The following is an 18514-nucleotide window of genomic DNA, read 5'->3' as shown; positions in this document are numbered from 1 at the left end:
CGCCATTACATGCCTCACTGGCTCTCACAGGCAATGGTCGATGAAAAAAGCGGCTTTGAGGTCTCATGTCTGAGGAAGCCAGTGGTCTAACAATAAAATCTGTTCAGACAAGGAAATGAACATGAATATACGAGGGAACAAGCCTGCCGGAATAAACGTTTGCTAATGTCATACCTTTACTGCCAATGTCCCAGTGCAGGAAATCTAAAATCCGAGATGGTTTGGTGGAACAAGAGGGAGCTACTCACTGGGTAAGGGTAAATTCAAGAAGACTGTGATTTAATGAGTAGACATACATGCAGTATTATTCTACCTATCAAACTCTAATAGTAAGACATTTCCCTGGGACCAGGGCTACGTTTTCAGATGCGTAACTGTTGGGAAAAGATGGGTAAAGAATGAGGTCTCGGTAAGATAAGAAAAAAAATGTAACAGCTTCTAGCCCTTACTACAGAAACACAGACTTTTCATACTGCGCAACATTTAACACACAGTACAGCCTTACAATATGATGACATACATGGCATTATATTCTAACCAATCAAAAACTATGCTGAGTTTGACCAAAGTCTCAAGTTTTTATATATATAAAAAAAAAAAAAAACCGATAGAAAAAAAGAAAAGAAAAACAGAGACAAACAATTTTTTTCTTACACCACGGGGCCCTGTCAGGATCAGTTCAAGCTACACAAAAAAATATACCCTGGTCACATTTGAGCGGCTACGATTTTAAATATGTGCAGCGGCATAAATGTGAAGCAGCCTGTCAAGAAGAAGCAAGGATGCTCAGTCATCTTTCACTGGTTTACATATTTTTAACAGTTGCCATATTTTGGCAGTATTGTTAATTTTCAAAGAGCCATTCTGATAAAGCATCTTTGACTTCACTTTGGAATTACAAGCGATAAGGAGAAAGAGAAACTGGCTGACAGAGTAGGAGGAGTACAGCATGAGCAAGTGAGGAGAAGACTGAGAGACTACAGCTGCCTGCAGACAAACCCAGTGGCTGTAATAGTGTCTGTTGGTAGAGTGATAAGTCAGACAGGCCCCAAGTCTCCTGATCCACTGCCAACCTTGGCCATTTGTCAGCGCTGACTTGAAACTCCCGGTGGCCATTGCGCTTCGCTGTTTGCAGCAGCAGGATCACACTTGACAGGTGAAATCATTGTGGACAGTCTTGCTACTGTTAATGGCCAGCTGCTTCTGCCATGTGTGGGTGTCTGTACATCTGCAAGAGAGGATGTGAAATACATGTAAATATGTGGAAAGATATGCAGAATATTGCTCACTCACAGGCTTTTAGGCTCGCTTCTTAAATGGCGAAAAAGAATGTTTTTCTCTTGGTGTTTGTGTGTATCTGTACCTATAGAGCAGGGCTAATGTGTTATTTTGCATAGATGTGGATGAAAGGCATGGAAGGAAAAGGGTGGAAAAGCCTTAAAAATGGTCAAAGTTGAAACCTAGTTTGAGAAAGCTCTGTTGCTTGTGGTATTTAGAGACGTTTTAGATTATGCATAAGACAGAGAATATATTAAAGCTGTGGTGGTCAGCTGATGAGTGTCTGCAACCATTTTATCCTCCTTAATGTCCTGGTAATAACCTTTGTTCCTCTTATAGCCATGCCAAAAGAAGGCACTTTTAAGTGCAGTTGAAATGTCAAACTGTATTCCACAGATCTTCTTCTTATCCCTTTAATTAAGCTGTCTTGTGGTTAATGATGGACTGTCCTGCAGAGTGCCGTATTGCAGGAAGTTCACCTTGTGTTCTTGTCTGTCACTTCTCGAAGTTCGGTTTCACAGGGTCAAGACTGAAGACCTTATTTCTGTTTTAGCGCTCGTCAGACATTACCAGGTGGCCATGGAAACACAAGCCTCGATCCAATCAAAGCTGAACAGATGCGTGAGGTGTTCCTTAAGTCTTCATTTTGTCATTGCTAAAGTCAATTGAGGGAGAAAAATGAGAGTTATAACTGTAGATGTCAAAAAGATGATAGCAATAAAGAAACATCTTTGCTCAAAATAAATTGCGGTGTTGGAAATGATCATATTTAACATGTCCTTGTACGCAAAGTTTTTTTTCCTTTCTTTTTTTCAATCAAATAGAGATTTGGAGCTTGGAGGAGTTGTATGGGTTGGTGGTACCATATGTCAAGTTCTTTGCTATTACTTTTATACTTTAGTCAGTTTTTATTTGTTGTTTGGAAGGTTTAGGAACAAAAACTACCATTTATGGCAACATAATGGCTCAGGTCAGGTTAGAAAAATATTGTGGTTTTGGTTAAAATGAAAAGGTTGCCCCTTCCTCAAAACTCCATTTTCTAGTTTGTGACACCACACAGTTAGGGTCATAGGTTTTTAGAAAAAGACACTTTTTTTTTTTTGTAATTCTCGATCTATACACCAGAATGGAATTTAGATCAAATAATCAATATTTGACTGAAGTGCAGATTTTCTACTTTAATTCAAGGGGTTTTACAAAGTTATTGCACCAACTGTTTAGGAATTAGAGCCAACTTTATCCATCGTCTGCTAAATGAAAAGTATGTTCTGTTGGGTTGATATCAGGTGACTAACTTGGCCATTGACAAATATCCCATTTCTCTACCTTAAGAAACTCTTGGGTTGCTTTTGTAGTATCCTTTAGGTCATTATCCATTTGCACTGGAAAGAACTGTCCAGTTTTGCAGCATTTGTCATTTGAGATTACAGCCTTGTACACTTCAGAATTCATCCTGCTAATTCTGTCAGCGGTCACATCATCAATAAAGACTAGGTGCTCAGTTCAACTGGCAGCCATACATGCCAATGCCATAACACTACGTCCACCATGTTTGACAGTGTGGTATGCTTTGAAACATGAGCTGTTCCTATCCATATTTTTCCCATGATTCTAGTACACTGCAGTAATAGTACTGGTTTCGTCTATCTATTTTATTTCTAAACTGTGCAGACTTGTTTAGATGTTTTCTGGCAAAGTCTAATCTGGCTTTCCTGTCCTTGAGTATAACCAGTGGTTTGTACCTTGTTGTAAACTCTCTGTATTTCTATTCATGAAGGCGACTCTTCTTTATAGACTTTGTCAGTGATACACCTACTTCCTCTAGATTACCCTTGGCTTGGCTAGTGATGTGAAGGACTTTTCTTAGCCACAGAAATAATTCTGCCATCATCCATTTTACTTGTCTTCAGTGGTCATCCAGGCTTTTTGGCGTTGCTGACCTGGCCAGTGCATTCCTTCTTTTTAAGAATGTATCAGGATGGTAAACTGCTGGTCAGCCAGTTGTCCAATTGTCCAATTAGTTTTCAGCCTCTCAAAATGACAGACTAAGAATAAAAAGGCTGTTAATGCAATACATTTGTTAAACCCACTGATTTAAGGTAATTTTATGTCTGAAGCCACTCATGATGCTGAAGGTAAATTCTAAATAAGTTAACTATGCAAAGCGGATGTATATTGGGTAAGATGGTATTAGATGATCTATGTTTCGGGCAGATTGCCCTCCCTCAGACTTCACAAGTCTGAGTGAAGTCTGAGGGAGGGCAATCTGCCCGAAACATAACTCAGCTGTTCGAGGTAAATAAAATTTTCTTTCAGGAGCTCTTTAGGTGTGTAGACTTCAATCTTTGTTCAACTATTGTTTTTTTGTCCAGCACCCTTTTTTACTCTTTTGGATGTGCATGCTTTTTCTTGTTCTCGGTATTAGATGATCTGCAATATATTTTTAAGCATAGCAACCTCTTAAGATTGTAGAGAGTGTGTTGTGTTGGTGCCTAATGACTTTTATGAAGGAAACCATAATTGGTATCTTACAACTGTAATATAGACCTGCAAATAATTTGTGTCTCAAAACCTCATGAGACTCTCAATTTGGTTTAAGAAACACGATAAAACACCAAAACAATTAACTCTATCTTTCTTATCATACAATTAGATCCAGTCTTAATTGGGGTTCTGCTCTGATCAGCAAATGCTGGGGAGCAGGACACTGCTAAAATACTGTTTATAAGAGATAAAAGATAACAGATAATCAAAACCAAAACTCCAAAGGAAAAGTTATCTACTCCTCAGCAATAATTATCTCTGTAATTAGCTCTGCAACAAAATTAGCTTGACTAGTGTCAAGCTATGGGCTTATACCTGGCAGCAGTAGTGACCCTGTAATTGCACTGACAACAGCTGTGAGCGCATGGCAGCCACAGAGCACAAAGCTAATTGGTTTTTGCCTTACCATTATCTTTTAAATACCAATCCAGATTGCACTCCTGTTAAGCTGGCATCCAATACAGCTCTCCTTCAGTGCTGTTAACCTCTGGAGAATAAAGTGTCAAACCCAACAGGCACTGGACAATGTGAAGTCTCCATCTTGAGCACATTACACACTTTATTGTAGCAAGTTTCACCAGCAAGTCACTTAACTCCAACAGACCAACTTTCTTCCAAGAAGTCATTTAATAACTGATATATAACTATATGTACATCTTCATGTTACCATCATCCATGAGTGTTAAAGGTCACAGGCTTCCAATGATGACTTCACAATTTTGATGGGATGATCAAAAGATATTTTAGGAGTATTCTAGGCTCTTTGTGCACCCTCCCCAACTTACCCAATATGGAATGTAGTATTTAAAAGTATGTTGTAATTATTGTATTGTTCTTTGTGTATGAGGTCCCACTCACTATTGAAATAGAACACCATTGTGTATACGTGTGCACAGGCCCTGGGTCTGGGGCATGATCTAGCTTGGCCCCTGTGAGACATGACTGCCCCCCGCTGGTCGTTGCTGCCTCCTGTGAGATACGGGTGCCTGTTGGTTCCGAGGTGCGTGGGGCCTCAGCGCTGTGTTCCCGGCTCGTGCTGGGGCGGCTGATATTTTGGCGTGGTTGTTGGTCCACTCCCTTGGGGGAATGTGGCCCAGGGGACTCGGGCCTTGCGGCATGGGGGGTGGCTCTGCTGGGTGTCGAGTGGTTCTCGGGTGCCTGGGGCCTCAGGGCCATGTTCCCAGCTCGTGCTGGGGCAGCTAGCCTCCGCCAGGGTGTGCTACTCGTTGCCTCTGGCTCTGTGGGGCTCCTGCCCTTTGACCATGGGGGCTGCATCAGGGGCCTCCTTCCTTCCTCTTCTGGGGTGTGCGTGCAGTTGCTATCGGGATGTGCAGTCTCAGGTCTGCTGAGCTCCTGGTGAACTGTGGACGGCATGTGTATATGTTTGTGTATATGCCCCCCCCTTTGCCCTTCTGTCACTTTTTTCCCACCTGTCAGCTCTGGTATATGCAAACTGTATAACAGCAATATTAATAATAAAGCAAAAAAAGAATCTAAAAATAAAAGTAAAGATTAGAAAGAGGAGCCTTTTTTTAAAAGACCCTCTTGGCAAAGCAAATGTGTCTGGCTCAACACAGCATGCAGACTATAATTTTGCTTGCTTAAGCTGCCGGACAGGACAGATTATTAAAAAAAGAAGAAAAAAATAAAATAGAACACCATTTCATGTCATCTTCTTTTTTTTTTTCATTTTATGAAGTAGCCTAGATTTGAAAAGTCAAGCACAGGATCTAAGGCCTTATACACTTTTACACTGTAGTATCAGCCACATTTTCTATAAAATGTATGGTGGTATTTATTTAAGGGTATTGATTCCATGGCAACAACTAGATGCCACTAAATCCTACACTGTGTTGCTTTATGTTCTCACTTTGTTTCACATCAAAAGTAGTTCAATTTGTTAACAATTGTACAAGTATTTGTACTTGATAAGTTACTTAATGGTATGTAGACTAAATATTATGCAGCTACACAGAGTCTGAAATAGATGTGGTTGGCCTGGGTTATTGTCTTTTTTCAGTAACGGCCTCTTGATGTGTGCGTCACTTATCTCTATTAGCATGTGTGGGTTTGCAACTGAACACCTAAAAAAAGACATTGTGAACACTAGAAATAGCATCAGACTTCCACCAATTAGAACGTCCTGTCTGAGTTTACATTCTATTGTAAAGACGGTTTCTTTCAGAGCTGAAGAGGCAAAGATTCTTGAAGCTTACTGATCAAAGCTAAAAGTCTGAGTCAAAGTCTTTGTATAGAGCACAGGTCTAGGCTCTCATGGAGTAAACATGTAAATAGTGCTTTCCGTTATTGATGACTCAAAGCACTTTATGCTATAAGCTACATATACCCACAGACACATCACTTAATAGAGAACTGCCGCTGCCACCACACACACACACACACACACACAACGCACATGCACACGCACACACACACACAACACATCAGGGCCAGTTTTTTGGGATTCAGTGGCTTGCCCAAGGACACGAGAACAGGCAGATTGGAGGAGACGCCAACCTTTCTGATTAGCAGACAACCCACTCTACTTCCACTCTACTTCCTGAGCCAGCCACCTTGCCATCCAGGCATCACTGAGAAATGTGAGTGAGCCACCTACTTACCTACAGGCCTATCTGACAACACCCAGAGGAAGCCATTTAAGAGTTGTTCCCAGACTTACCCACAGACTTCAGGTTACTGCTTTTCCCATATGCTAGGTGCTGCCCAGCTTGACCTGACTAAAGACATATGAGATCGCACACCTCTGGCTTCCAAACAAGATGAAGAGCTTTAGAAAACTTTAAAGTCATGGCTTTATAGGACTCTAATAGCTCAAGTAATGATGGGATAAGAAGTCATTGTGGCCCACACTTGGATTTTAGCATTCAAACAGTGTTAGCTGCTTATATTAACAGACTGCAGCACAGCAAGAAGCATTTTTGAACACTGGTCTGATGTTAGTACATTAGAAAATAAGCCATATCGAGCGAGCCTATCACTGCTGACACGTCTGATCAAATGCACATTGAATTACCATAATTACGCGATCATTTGTCTTATCGGAAAAATTAAAATGGTTTCTGAAAGCCGAGAAATTGTTATGGTAATTGTTGCCCAAAGTCTGTGAATGGCAGTTCTTTTGAAGTTCACATAAATAAAGGGTTAATGTGTACAGCAATTGGAGTTTCATCTTTATTGTATGAAAGGTGCTATATAAATAAAGTTTTGTTTGGTTGATTGATTGTAATAACCACAGAAAACTAACACCGACATTTAGATGGTTTGCTTGCTTGCAGCCTGACACCATTTTCCCGTACTAAATCTGCAGGAAACAAACCCAGGAATGCTTAGCACAAGGTGGCTAGTGCTAGGCACTATGGAGAGAGCTTTGGTATTTAAGATGCTTCAAACAGACAGCAAGCTGTCCAAACTTTCTTCCAGAGTGTATCTTTTGTTGTTACTCCCCCCCCCTCCATGAGCCTGGTTTTGACGAAGGTTTTCTTTCCCACTGTCACCAAGTGCTTGCTCATAGGGGGCGGTCTAAATGTTGGGTTTTGTCCACATTATTTTAGCATCTTTACCTTACAATATAAAGTGCCTTAAGGCAACTGTTTTGATTTGGCACTATAGAGTACCAGTCAAAAATTTAGACACACTGTGAATGGGTGAGTGCATCCAAACTTTTGACTGGTACTGTATAAATAAAGTTGAATTGAATTGATAGTCATGGGCTCCACCCTCCCTTCAATCCTGAAAAGGATAAGGAAGGGAATTGATGGATGAAATGATAGTAACAAAACCAGCCTTTTAATTTTTTATATGACCTTACCACTGAACAGTTTCCTTGGAGTTTAAAATAGAATTCTTAGGATTTTGTATTGTTTTGTACAGTAGCAATGCTGTTAGCATTAGCCATGTTGCTAACCATCAATGGCCTGAAAATGATTTGTTATCTAAAAATAAACAAAAAGTTTTTGGAAGGGAAAAAAAAAAAGCATTTGCCTGTTAGCATTAGGCATGCTGGCTAATGAGACCATCAGATTAGCATGCAGAGCAAGAAGGCTCCATTAAGGAGTTGCTAACATAAACAATATGTTCATGGATACTTGTTTCCATCCTCATCTTTGTAAAATAAGAAGCACTGGAATGCAGTATGTGAAAAGGAATGGATATAGCAACGAAATATTTAATTTTTAAAGATGCCTCTAGATAATGAACATATTTATTTCTTCTGCGTTCATCATTCCTGAGCTGTGTTAATGGTAGTTGCTAGGTTATGAGGAAAGTGATGCAATGGGGTGCAACACATTGCATCTTTGCAACAGCATCTGCTGTAATGCCATTTAGAAATGCTAGTGGGCCAAAGGTTATCTATTGGTTCATCGTACTCTGTTTAAAATATAGGTCAGATGCAATCTTAATGTACATATCATAGGAATAATGTCAAGGGAAAATAATAGCCATCCATCCACCCATTTTCTTTATCGCTCATCCCGCTGTGGGAGCCCATCCCAGCTGTCATAAAGCAAGAGGTAGGGTATGCACTGGACAGGTTGCCAGTCCATCACAGGGCTAATAATATAATATAATATAATATAATATAATATAATATAATATAATATAATATAATATAATATAATATAATATAATATAATGAGACAACAAGCAGAGAAAATAATTCAGTCTAATCACTCCTGATGTGATTGAATTGGTGTGCTGCTGTGCTTTCTCTACTGTTAGTCATCACTCATTACATTTTTATTCTGACTGAAGAACTTCTATTTCTTTTTCTTAGTGCTATAAAATAACAGCACAAACAACAGTTAAACTTTTTTTTCCTTCAGAGATGATAGTTATTTTTTTCCACTTGTCTTTTTGTGGTAAAAGTGGTCAAAGTGGCTTTAATTTTACTTTTCTTGTCTATGTGCTAAGTCTGCAATCACTCAGCTGCAGCTGGGCTATACATGTAATAAGAATAGCACTACTTCACAGTAAGTAATGGATGCATTCATTTATTTTCATATAATCTTAGGAACAGCTGCTACAGTGCATCACTGGTGGCCTCTATTTAGGTTTGGTCAGTTTCTATCTGTTGTCATTGTTTAAGTACTGCAATAAGAGTATTTTTGGATCACATAACACTTTTACCTCACTGGTAGTCATTTGGCAGCTATGGGAAGACACAGAGCTCTGTCATCTTAAGTGTAGTGTGGCCTGCAATTTCTTCAAAGGTTGGATAAAGCTTCTTAAATCTGCTGAACTCAAAGTATTTGCTGAGTACTTATTATTGCAGTCCCGCTACCTGACCTGCTGGCTAAAAAAATGGATGGGAAATCAAACCTTACTTGAACTAAAACCAATAGTCAAACTTTTGTTGAATAATGTGATGTGTGGTCTGTGTAAAGTGGTTCGGCGTCGCTCACAGCCAAGTGACTTCTAATGCACTAAGGCATAAAACACTGTCCCCGGGTACAATTTAAATCTCATCAATAACACAAAGCAGTGCAGGCGCATTGCCTAAAAGCCAATAACTGGTGCCAGCACACCACAGCATCGGATGAATGAATGAATGTGAGGCCCTCACTGTTTTCCTCTGGTTTCTGGGTCAGGTGATGGGAGCAATGAGGTGCAAGGCTAATGGATGGACTTTTCACAGCAGAATGGAGATGGAGAAGCTTGAGGAGTTTAGTGTGACTCTATTGCCGATTAGAGAGGACAAAGCTGTGGAGATGAAAATGGTTTGCCACACATATGAAGAGGAATTGGACGTGTCAGAATGTTTTACAGTAATGAAGAAAGCCATGTGAAAGTGTAAAAGACTGTGGGAGAAGGAGAAGGGAGGAGAACTGGTATAGAGTGGAGGTGTGGCAGCAAGAATAAATGAAATAATCAATGAGCCTCTTCTTCGTATTCTGGTCAATGTGCGACACTACTCACTGACTTGGAAAATTCCTCCTCTTAAAAGGATTTTGTTTATACACATCAGCACGCTTTCTCAATAAAATGGAACTAGTTTTTTTGTCAACAAATGTGGAGAAACAAAATGCCAGTGGCAAAACGATGATTGCATTAGTTTATTAGGTCATGCTGTTTAATTGCAGACATTTTACAACTGAAATCGTGAACAGATTTAGAAAAAGCTTTTTTTAGTCTTTAGCAGTTTGATAGACATTGTAGCGCCCCTGTTAAAAAGATATGTGTGATACTATAATTGACCATGTTGATACTTTGTAAATAAACAGTCATTATCATTGTTTATATTGCAAGTCAATACTGTGCAGTGTGTAGATTTTGGTCGTAAGGAGATGGTTTATTATTACATCTTGGGAACTTGTGATTTGGTTTGTTTCCAATTTGAAAGTGGAACTAGCACTTTGTAAAAGGATATCTGCTTGTGAACTGTACAACGTACGAAATAATGACCCCGTGTCTTTGTTCCGTCTTCTCGATCAGTTGGAAGCGCTTTACATCTTTTATGTTTCTCTGAAATATTTCACATTTTTTTATTAATTTTGTATTGGTGTTCACTTACTTGGCGGTCATGTCCCTCGTTACACCCTAAATAGCTGAAATGTATTTATTTATGATGGAAAATGTTGTTTTTGTAATTTAATTTTTTTTTACTTTTTCTTTGTTGAATTTGTCCCATTAATGGCTGATCCAGTAAGAGTTTCATACATGCAGCCTAAACCGAAGCAAAATATGACTGTGTTATCAATGTTATTTTAACAATAAAACACTCTACTATTGCAGTGTCAAAGAAAAAAAAAAAAAAAAAAAAAGACCCAGTGAGAGAGGAGGCTATGCTGTAGTCACGCGAGACTTTGTGAATCTCGGCAGAATCGCCAATGGCGGCGTGATTCCATTTGCAAACATTTGAGTGATTAGCTTTTTTTCCGCCAATTTATAAAGTAGACAGGCTTAAAACTAACAAATCTAGATAGTTTTTTCAGCCTAACTTAAATTTTTTGCAGCAATCTGGAGGACGGTGAAGAGGACCTGGACAGTCTGTTGCGTTACATCGACGGGTGTTTTGAGCGAGTCGTTATGGGGAAACCCGAAAAGACGTCGACTCCCTCCACCAGCAAGGGAACTCCGGCCACGAAAAGAAGCCGCCCCGAAGATTCCCTAGAGGTGGTATCGCCACCCACCACTAATATTGTGGGCATTCTGGAGTCCATTGACAACAAGCTGTCAAGCTTTGACGCCCGCTTGGCCCTGGTTGAAATCCTCCACAAGGAGTTTCAGGCCCTGCGGGAGTCAGTCGAGTTCAGCCAGCATCAGGTGGAAACACTGGCTGCTGAAAACGCTGTCCTCAGAGAGTCGGTAAATTCCCTCACCGAGGAAACGACCCGGCTCTCAGCTGAAAATAAGAAAATTAAAGAATCTATTATCAAGCTTCATGCCCGCAGCATGAGAGAAAATCTTGTGTTTTCAGGTATTCCGGAAAAGGCAGAGGAGGACCCGGAGGCTACAGTGAAGGAATTTATCCAAACTCACCTGAAGCTCCCGGATGACGCCGTGAAGACCATCGCCTTCCATAGAGTCCACCGCCTGGGAGGAAAGCGACCCGGAGCACGCAGACCCAGACCGATCGTGGCCAAATTCGAACACTTTAAACAAAAAGAGCTGGTGAAGAGCCGCGGCCGGGAGCTGAGAGGGACGGACTTCAGCATCAACGACCAGTTTCCGAAGGAGATTTTGGAGCGACGCAAGGTCCTGTTCCCCATCCGGAAGAAGCTCATGCAGGGAGGCTCCCGGGCTGTCATCACCGTGGACAAACTGTATGTAAACGGACAGCTTTACCGCGACAAAAGCACCACGCCATGGCTCTACTGATCGTTCAGGTGATCTGTGTCCATATTAACGCTCTTTTCTGAGTTTTTTTTTTTTTTGTTTGTTTCTTTTTCTACTTTCTCTGCAGTTTTCTAAATGTATATTCAACTGTCTAAATAGTACCAATAACGCCGATTAATGAGCATAGTGCCGTGATCACTTGTTTGTTTTGTTTAAAAGATGTTTCTTCTTCCTCTTTTTTCCTCCTCTTCTTATTTCAGTCTTATGTCACTCAAGTCACTTTTTTCACGTCTTTTTTATTTCTGCAATCAGCACGTCAACACGCCAACATACAGAGCATACGCACACATACACACACACACACCCACCAACATACAGCGCATATACACACACATCTTTAGTGAGCACACAACAGCCCATTAGTTAGGTTAAACATGAGCACACTCAGATTTGTCTCATGGAATGTACACGGAGCTGGTTCGAGGGAAAAAAGACTAAAAAGTTTTAATCAGTTAAAAGACTTAAAAGCAGATGTTGTTCTTTTACAGGAGACACACATGTCCAAAACATCTGTGCACACACTCTCCTCTCCACAGTTCCCTCACACTTACTCAGCCTGCTACAACTCCAAACAAAGAGGTGTAGCTATACTGATTAACAGGAAGATAAACTTTAACATTAGCAACACTACAATAGACCCTGAAGGTAGATTTATAATACTTAATTTATCTATTCAGAATAAAGATTTATGTATTGCTAGCATATATGGACCAAATGTTGATGACCCCTCCTTCTTTCATACTTTCTTCACCTCACTATCTGATCACTCTGACACTACACTAGTAATAGGAGGAGACTTCAACCTGGTACTTAATGCAGATATTGACAGGCTCAGTACAGCAGTGAATCAGAGGAACTGGCAGTCTGCAGACATTCTTAAACAGTACATGAAGGATTTTGGTCTTTGTGATGCTTGGCGTTCACATCACCCCACTCTGAGGGATTATAGTTTTTTCTCACCAGTATATCACTCCCACTCCCGCATAGACTACTTTCTAATTAGCAGCTCCATGATGATGGACATTACAGACACACAGATTCATCCTATCACGATCAGTGATCATGCACCGGTGTCTCTCTCTCTGACACAGAAAAAAGTTACACCACCAACCAGGAACTGGAGATTTAATACATCATTACTTAAAGAACAAGATTCCATTAATTATTTCAAAAAGGAGTGGTCAGCATATTTAGAAAATAATGATCTTCCGGAAATATCACCATGTGTTCTTTGGGAAGCAGGAAAGGCAGTAATGCGGGGCAAAATAATATCTTACTGCTCGCATATGAAAAATAAAGAAAAAACACTTGTGTTAGAATTAGAACAGAAAATTAAATCTTTAGAAACTGCCTATGCTGCTTCACCACAAGAACATATAATTAACAACCTGAGGAAACTGAAACTGGAGTTAAATGAAATAACTGATAAAAGGACACAATTTATGTTGCAGAGGCTGCGTTTGGAAAACTTCGAGCATGGAAACAAATCTGGAAAATTCCTGGCCAACCAATTAAAACTAAATAAAGAAAAAACAGCTATTTATTCTATTAAAGATTCAACTGGTAACATTACTCATGACCCACAACAAATAAATAACTCTTTTAAAGACTTTTATGAAGCTTTATACTCACCACAGATTAACCCATCTGATACTGAAATGGAAGAATTTCTTAACAATATAATTCTACCAAAACTAGATGACGATCAAGCTGCAGCTCTGGATTTACCTCTTTCATTATCTGAACTTAGTGAAGCAGTACAGCACCTCCCAAATAATAAAGCCCCAGGTCCAGACGGTTTTCCAGCCGAGTTTTATAAAGAATTTTGGTCAGAGCTAGCTCCCATTTTTTTCAGAATGGTAACTCAGATTCAGAGTGATCACATCTTATCTCCAACCCTAAACTCTGCTAACATTAGCCTGCTTCTTAAACCAGGCAAAGACCCCACACTCCCATCCAGCTACAGGCCAATCTCTCTCATTAATGTAGATCTTAAAATAATTTGCAAAGCCCTTGCCAAAAGATTAGAAAGTATTACTCCATTTATTGTACATCCAGATCAAACAGGTTTTATCAAGGGTCGGCACTCAGCCAATAATACACGTCGACTGATAAATATAATAGACTATTGTTCTATTAACAAATTAGCGACGACAGTCGTGTCTTTAGATGCAGAAAAGGCATTTGATCGGGTAAATTGGAAATTCTTACTAGCAGTTCTACAAAAATTTGGATTCAGTTCATCCTTTATAAACTGGATCAGAACACTACACAGCTCCCCAAATGCACGTGTTAGGACAAATGATCTCATTTCCCAAAGCTTCAGTCTGCAGAGGGGCACTAGGCAGGGCTGCCCACTCTCTCCCTCTCTTTTTGTAATTTTCATTGAGCCACTAGCGGCAGCAATCCGTCAAAATGCAAATATTAAAGGGATTCAAACTGAAAATATGAACCATAAAATTAGCCTTTATGCTGATGATGTATTACTTTTCCTTGGGAATTCACAAGCTTCTCTCTTGAAGACTATCACACTGATAGATAAGTTCTCATCTATATCCGATTACTCTATCAATTGGAGTAAATCAACAGTTTTGCCTCTGAATTGTAATTTCCATAGAACCCCTAGGGCCCCACTAAAGTCAGGAAATATTAGATATTTAGGCATAAATTTTTCCGCCAGGCTCTCAGACTTGGTAAGATTAAATCATATCCCCTTATTAAAAACAATAGAGGATGATCTCACACGTTGGAATAGTTTACCTATATCACTCATGGGGAGAGTTGCTGCCATTAAAATGATGGTCTTACCAAAAATTAATTATCTATTTTCACTGATCCCTAATAAACCTTCTATTCCTTGGTTCAAGTCACTAGATTCAAACATCTCAAAATTTTTATGGAAAAACAAACCATCAAGAATAAGCTTAAAAACTTTACAAAAGCCAAAACAAAGTGGAGGTCTGGAATTACCAAACTTTTATTACTATTTCTTAAGCAATAGGTTGCAGTATATTTCAAAGTGGATCAAATCCAATTCATTAGACAACCCATGGCTGGATCTAGAACAGGAGTTTTGTGGAAAAATAAAAATCTCGAATCTACCTTTCATTAGCCCTAGTATTAAACATCATAACTGCTATAAAAGCCTTAGTATAAATACTTCTCTGACAGCTTGGTGGGAATTTTTGAAAATAACTAAATCTTCACTTATCCCCTGTAAGCTAACACCGATTTGGAACAATCCAGATATTTGTCAGAAAAAGAAAATGCTGAATTTTCCGTTATGGCGTGATAAGAGTGTAAATACTTTAGAACATATTATCCAAGATGGAAACCTTATTACATTCCAAGAACTTATGTCAAAATATAGAATTGGCAATGGTAGATTTCTGGAATATCAACAACTTAAGTCCATTTTACAGGGAAGATTTAACCTTAATCAGTTGAATCTAGAAATACCTACATGGGTAACAGAATTTCTTAACCTCTATACCCCAAAATTGTTGTCAAAATTGTATAAATTATTACTGAAAACTGATGATTCAGTTTCCCTCCCAATTGCAAAATGGGAGCGTGATCTTTCTGTTAACCTAGATCAAAATTTATGGACAGAAATATGTTTAAATATCTTCAAAATGACTAAAAGACCCCAAGTACAACTTTTACAATATAAAATTCTCCATAGAACACACTATACTGGACAAAGGATGTTCCAAATGGGCCTTACACATTCAAACATATGCACCCACTGTACAAGCAATTCAGAGGAGAATTATCTACATGCTCTGTGGTCTTGTGTACCTGTTCAGAGATTTTGGCAAAGGATATGTAAAGACCTATCCACATAGTTTAGCTGTCGCGTCCCAACTTCCCCCAGACTATGCATCTTAGGTGACATCAGTGAATTAGTGATGGAGTCAAATATGTCACACATAGTTCTCACCGCCTTGTGCATCGCTAAGAAAACTATCCTTATGAATTGGAAGTCAAAAAATAAACTATGTATTACTCAGTACAGAAATTTATTAATAGATTATGTTAGTTTAGAGAGAATGTCTGCTTCATCTAAAGATCAATTGGAGGAATTTGACTCTCTTTGGTTCCCACTGATCAGCTCCATTACTTAGTGGGGGTGGTTGGCTGTTGGTTCTGCCCCTGAGGTGCTTTGTAGGCGGTCGGGTGGGAGCTCTGGGGGCCTGTGTAGCTGGTAGCCTCCTGAGACTGGAGTCCTGGGGCGACCTTCTGGTGATGTCTGTGTGCCTGTTCTAGTTGATGGTGGTGGGGGCTTGGATGGTGCTGCCTTGCGGTCCTGGGGTGTGGTCCGGGGTGTTTGGGGTGATGGGTGCCGGCCCCCGGTCGGTTGGCTGGTCTTCCCTGGGTGGCTTGGGGGCTGGGCCCTGGGGCCCCGGGCCTGGGGCCGTGCCGGCTCCTGGTGGGTCCCCCCTGGCGCTGGGGGGTCTCTGCTGTCCCGGGCGCGCCACCGGGTGGGGTGGGTTGACCTAACCTGCGTTGGGACATCCGGTCTGCGCTTTTGGGGCCCTGGGGTGCCTGCGCTGCCGGGGGGTGGGGTGGGGGGTGCGGACGGCGGTGGGGTGGTTGGTGGGGACGGGGCACCGTATTTCCAACTCAGGCCAGCATGTCCTGTCGCTTGTTTGTGTCTATTGTTGAGTGAATGGGCGTCTAGTGAGAGTGGGCTACCGTCTATGATGGGGGCGGTGGCACCAGTCTCAGGTGCTGCAGTGCTCTGGGATGCTGTCACCATGGCCCCGGGCTCACCCCTCCCTGCCCTGTGCTGGGGTGTGGGAGGTCGGGGTGCCTACTGAGCCAGTGGACTGCTGGCTCTCTTCTTCCAGGTTGGGTGGGGTTTTTTTTTTTTTTTTTTTTTTTCCCACCTTCCTGGTCTTGCGGCGCGGGGCGGCGTTGGCTTCTTCGGCGTGGGGGGGGGCCCTGTGGGGGCTCGGGCGGTCCTTGGGTGCCGGGGGCCCTGGGGCCCTGCTGCCGGCCGTGCGGGGGGGCTGGCCGCTGCGGGGGGGCTGGCTTCTCGTTGCCTCGAATGCTCTGGTGCCCTTGCTCCTTGGCTGCTGGGACTCCATCTGAGACCTCCGTCCTCCGTCTGCTGGGAGGGGTGTACGGTTGTCTTTGGAATGAGTGGCCGCGGGTCTTCGTAGGTCTTGCAGGGCTGCTGGTGGCCTGGGCTTCCTGGGATTCTCTTTGCCTGCCTCTGGGTTCTGATGGGCGGGGCTGCGGCTTTCTGCCTTCATGGGTAAGTACATTTCATGACACAAACACATATACCCACACAATGACACAAAATGGTTGGTTTATATAACTATTCTTCTTTTATTTTTATTTATTTATTTATTTATTTATTTTTTCCCCACACAATCTTTAATTTTGCAGATATTGTCAATATCTTAAGTTTAACAAGTGGCTAACTATTTGGTTTACTTACTTGCACTCTTTCCTGTTTCTTTTTTCTATTTTCTCTCCTTTTTTTTTCCCCTTTCTTCTTCTTCCTCTTTCCCTTTCTCTTTTCTTTCTTTTCTCTTTTCTATTTCTTAAGCCTGTCATTTCTGGCACAATTTGATAAATAGCATGTTAAAAATAATTCAAATAAAATAAAGGATTACACAGTAACAAGAGGAGCCTATAGAGAACCTATAGAGCTCATCTTGAAATAGCAAATATGTTTGGCACAACAATGCATTCAGATCACAATTCTGTTTGCAAGATCTGCCAGACATGACAGGCAAAAAAAAAAAAAAAAAAAAAAGCTTTTTTCCTTTATATTTGTTTTTATATTTTACAGCAATGAGGTAAAACAATTAAACCTCTAATTAACATTTTTTTAAAAATTTATATATCCGTCATAATGAAATATCTTTCCTTTTTGTTCCAAATAATACATGTTCTTCTGTCCTACGACAATCAAGACAGTTAAGAGCAGAGGAATTCCTACATTCACCATCTCTTGACCAATAAGACCAATACTTTGTGTGGCAGGACTGTCTCTTAATGAGCCTGCCATTCTTAGCCACTCAGTGGTGGGAGTGACTGTATATAAACCGCGCCTCCACCTGTCTCCTCCTTACTGTCAGCTGATTGTCATTTCTGGTCCCAGTCCCCAGCAGACTAGCAGAGCTCCATGCTCCTGACACCCGTATAGGCTGCGTTAAGCAGATATCCTGCTATGGTGAGTGTTTCCTCTCTCTCTGCATAGCAAATGTGTTTCTGAGGCTAACGCTGTTGTGGTCATAGGTGAACGTCAGCTGGCTGTTTGTATTGCGTTTCCTTCAGTGGATGCGTGAGCCTGTTTGGAAGTAGGTAGGTGGGTGTTAAATCGTCATCTTAAGCATATTATGGTTGGCTGCCATTTAATTGCATTTCTATTAAATGCAGTGTCCTCTGGCTGCCTTACCTGGGGCGACAACTTTCTCAGCTCCCAGCTGACAGGAGCCGCTGCTGTCCTGTGCTGTCCTGTTTTGCCCTGTCCTGTACGGCCCGGTGTCATTCTGTGCCGCCCTGTTTCCGCTGTTCCGTCAATGAGAGTTGGGCTGTTGCCGCTGTCTTCATCACCGCGTTCTGGTCCTCGGTCCCGCTGCCACTTGGGTTGTGGCCACAGTGGGTCAGCTGGCAGACGGTAGCGGTATCAGCTGCGGTGCTCGGCCTTGTGCCTATACAGTAGCTTCAGCCATCTCTGAGGCTTAGTTTTAACGTGGTTTCATACCCAGTGTTTTAACAAGTGTGAGGCGTTCACTGCTTCATAATTTTGTTCATTTGGTAATTTTTTTTTTTTTGTTTAATTGTTGTCCTGCATTGATTGTTATTTTATTTC

General features: G+C 41.1%; 1 long non-coding RNA gene across 1 annotated transcript; it reads left to right on the top strand.

Moving 5' to 3' along the window:
- Window positions 1-17799: 17799 nt before the first annotated feature.
- Window positions 17800-18170, top strand: LOC115778528 (uncharacterized). Its single transcript, XR_004019843.1, has 3 exons — window positions 17800-17872; window positions 17938-18003; window positions 18079-18170. It is a non-coding gene; the product is annotated as an uncharacterized LOC115778528 (long non-coding RNA).
- The last annotated feature ends 344 nt before the right edge of the window (window positions 18171-18514 follow it).

Source organism: Archocentrus centrarchus, chromosome 4 (genome assembly GCF_007364275.1).
Source record: "Archocentrus centrarchus isolate MPI-CPG fArcCen1 chromosome 4, fArcCen1, whole genome shotgun sequence".
NCBI classification, from domain to species: Eukaryota; Metazoa; Chordata; class Actinopteri; order Cichliformes; family Cichlidae; genus Archocentrus; species Archocentrus centrarchus.
This window is presented reverse-complemented; position numbering and strand designations above follow the sequence as displayed.